Source organism: Manis pentadactyla, chromosome 14 (assembly GCF_030020395.1).
Source record: "Manis pentadactyla isolate mManPen7 chromosome 14, mManPen7.hap1, whole genome shotgun sequence".
Taxonomy (NCBI): Eukaryota; Metazoa; Chordata; class Mammalia; order Pholidota; family Manidae; genus Manis; species Manis pentadactyla.
In genome coordinates this window covers 56059682-56063214 of record NC_080032.1, presented here as the reverse complement: position 1 = coordinate 56063214, position 3533 = coordinate 56059682, and the positions used below count along the sequence as shown (strand labels likewise).

Below are 3533 nucleotides of genomic sequence, written 5' to 3'. Positions count from 1 at the left end.
GTAGGATTTTTAAATAAGACACAGACTTTATTCCTGTAATACTGAAAATACCAGACTAGAAGTTGTTGGAATGACTTGTTGTATAAAGATTTTCCATGTTATGTGTTTGGGCCTGTTACTATTTTGTTGATCATCTAAAAATATTCCAAAATTTATCCTAAGATATTCTCATGCTAAAAAAGTCATTAATTTTGCTTATCTGAATGTCCTTGTTCCACTGAGGACACTTAGTGAACATGTATTTCTTGGTGCTGATGTTGCAGAGGTTGGGGAAATGAATGGAGTCAACCAGAGTGGGGTCTTTGAGTTCCTGTTCCTGGGGCTCTCAGAGAATCCTGAGGAGCAGGGGGTCTTGTTCTGGATGTTCCTGTCCATGTACCTGGTCACAGTGGTGGGACATGTGCTCATCATCCTGGCCATCAGCTCTGAATCCCGCCTGTACACACCCATGCACTTCTTCCTGGCCAATCTCTCCCTCACCGACCTATTTTTTGTCATTAACACAACCCCCAAGACGCTGGTGAACCTTTGGTCCCAGAACAAAGCCATTTCCTATGTGGGGTGTCTGACACAGCTCTACTTCCTGGTCTCCTTGGTGGCCCTAGACAACCTCCTTGGGGCCACGATGGCATATGATCACTATGTGGCCATCTGTCACCCCCTCCACTACACCACGGCCATGAGGCCTGGGATCTGAGTTTTGCTCCTTGCCTTGTGTTGTGTGCTCTCTGTCCTCTAAGGCCTCATCCACACCCTCCTCATGACCAGGGTGACCTTCTGTGGGTCCTGGAAGATCCATCTTCTGCTAGATGTATGTGCTGCTGAGAATTGCGTGTTCCAGCACCCGGATCCATCACACAGTGCTCGTCGCCATAGGCTGCTTCACCTTCCTCACCCCTTTAGGGATCACAATCATGTCCTACATCTGCATTGTCAGAGCCATCCTCTGGATACCCTCAGCCACAGGGAAGTACAAAGCCTTCTCCACCTGTGCCTCCCATTTGGCTGTGGTTTCCCTCTTCTATGGGACACTTGGCATGGTTTATTTGTAGCCCCTCCACACCTACTCCATGAAGGACTCAGTAGCCACCATGATGTATGCTGTGGTGACCCCCATGATGAACCCCTTCGTCTACAGCCTGAGGAACATGGACATGCAAAGGCCTCTGGGAAGGCTCCTTCTCAGGAAAGGCTTCCAGAGGTTGACGTTAGGGAAATTTTGGAAAGGACATTTAAGTGGAGACTGTGAATTTCCTGCACTATGTGCAAGGCATTATCCTGTGGGGGACACAGGGGTGATGGGGACAGAGCTACGGCTCAGAGTATGTCTATAATGGTCACATATTTGTGATGAAGAAAAGGCATGAATGTGTAACCACATTCTCCCAGACCTCACCACACTTGGCAATAAATAGGGTCATGCTAACACTCATACTAGAATTTTGCAGGATCAAATCCTTCACCCACCTGACCACAGGATCATAGTGCTCCCATCCCAGCCCTTTGAAATATACCCAGTTATGGCCTGGGTGGGAGGATTCTATGACACACATCTAATCAGTCTTGTGGACTGAAATCCACCCAGAGGCTTTATTAAGAGTTCATTCAGAGTCTGAGGGCCATTGCCTGGGATGACAGTCAATCAGAGAGAGTTCTGATCAAACTTCTTGGCAGCTCTTTGTTTGGAGAAGGTTTATATGCCCTTTGCCACAGGGGGTAGAGGCAGGGAAGAAGTTACCTTAACACATCAAAGTGGTGTGTCAACGATACATTCGGGTCGTGTCTTCAAAGTACAGACCATGTGCCTCCTGCTGCTACCTGGGTATGAGAGGAGGCCAGGTTAGGACTGATAATTATTTTCCAGAAGAATTCTATCAAGGACATGAGAACCTGACTCCTGTTTGGCTTTGTTTTCTTTGATCACTCTAGACTTTGTTTCTTGTTCGTGGGAGAGGGGCCGCGGGAATCTTGCTGACACAGGAGAATGGGCAGGGCATCTGCAGAGCACAGCGTGAGTGTTCTGGCTGACTCAGGGCCTCTGTGGCTTGTGGGATCACCGTGGGGGACCATAAAGATTTCATTTTTACATCACATTGGTCATGAGGATGTAATGTGCAGTACAGTGACTGTAGTTAATTATACTGTTTTTCATATTTGAAAGTTTGTAAGAGTAAATCTTAAAAGTTCTTATCATAAGAAAAAAATCTGTGACTGTATGGTACAAACTTTCAATAGATTAACTGTGGTGATCATTTTATATACAAATACTGACTCATTATGTTATACACCTGAAGTTAATACTGTTATATGTCAATTACACCCCAATTAAAAAAAGAGAATATAATACAAACAATGGGACATCACTCCTGAAATGTACCAAATACTGGTCCCTCTTTTCTTCCTCTCTCTCTCTATTGCTATTATTTTTGTCTCTTGCAAGTATACAATATATTATTAACTATAGTCACCATGCTTTAATTAGATATCCAGAACTTATTCTTATAGCTGATAGTTTGTACCCTTTGACAAGTATACCCCTTTCCAGTCCCTGGCAACCACCTCTCTACCCTCTGGTTCTGATTTCTACGTTTTTAGATTCCCCATAAGAGTGAGACTAATGTATATATATACACACACATATATATAGTCTCATATATGTGTGTATATATATATAATTGTGCATATATATATAATATAATGCAAATAAGCATGCAGCCTGCAGCTGAACATATGCAGAGCTGAGTTTCTGGATCTGCAGTCAGACTGAGGTCAGAGGGCTTGCCTTGTGGTTCAGACAGATGTGTCTCCTGCTCCGTCTCTGGGTGGACAGGACTGGTGACAAAAAGGGGCAGGAGCCTGCCTGTGGATGACTTTAGGGTCATAGCAAGGACTGAAGTTAGTGGCTCTGTCACCCAGGGGACAGATGAGTGCCATTTCTGCTTGGTCCCTGGTGGACGTGCTGGCAGCAGAACCCACACCAAACAGGTCTGCAGCCAGGTCCTCGGGGAACTTGTTTCTGGGTCTGTAGCTGGGACCATGACCCATGCTGCCACCTGAGTGCAGCCCTCCTTGGTCTTGGGTTCCCCCAGGCTTCCTTTCTGAACCCCAAAGCCCCACAGTCCCTTTAGTCTGCGTATGGCTGCCAAATTAGTGTTGCTAAGGGGAAATGCAAGTGGGGACCTTTCTCTATTTTGCCATCTTTCTCTATCTTTCTCTCTGGCTCCTTCCTTGCTCTAAGAAAGGAAGATGCTGTGTTTTGAGAGGCCCTAGGTCCCATAACTGTCAGGGAATTGAATCCTACCAGTGACCTGTCGTGAATGTTTGTGGAAGCCTACGCCTCCCCAGCCAATCCTTGACATGGCTATACCACTGGCTTACAGACTCGTGAGAGGACCCAGATCAAGTATTTTTGATGAAAATTTAGCATCCATATTGATAGGTACTGTAAATTTAATATGCACACAAGATTTTGAAGACAGTATGAGAAACAAGATTGTAAAAGATCTCATTTACAATTTTCTACTATTGATTAC

The 3533-nt window shown here is 45.2% G+C and overlaps 1 pseudogene; it reads left to right on the top strand.

Moving 5' to 3' along the window:
* The first annotated feature begins 274 nt into the window (after positions 1-274).
* On the top strand, positions 275-3102 carry LOC118935845 (olfactory receptor 1D2-like; annotated as a pseudogene).
* Positions 3103-3533: the final 431 nt, after the last annotated feature.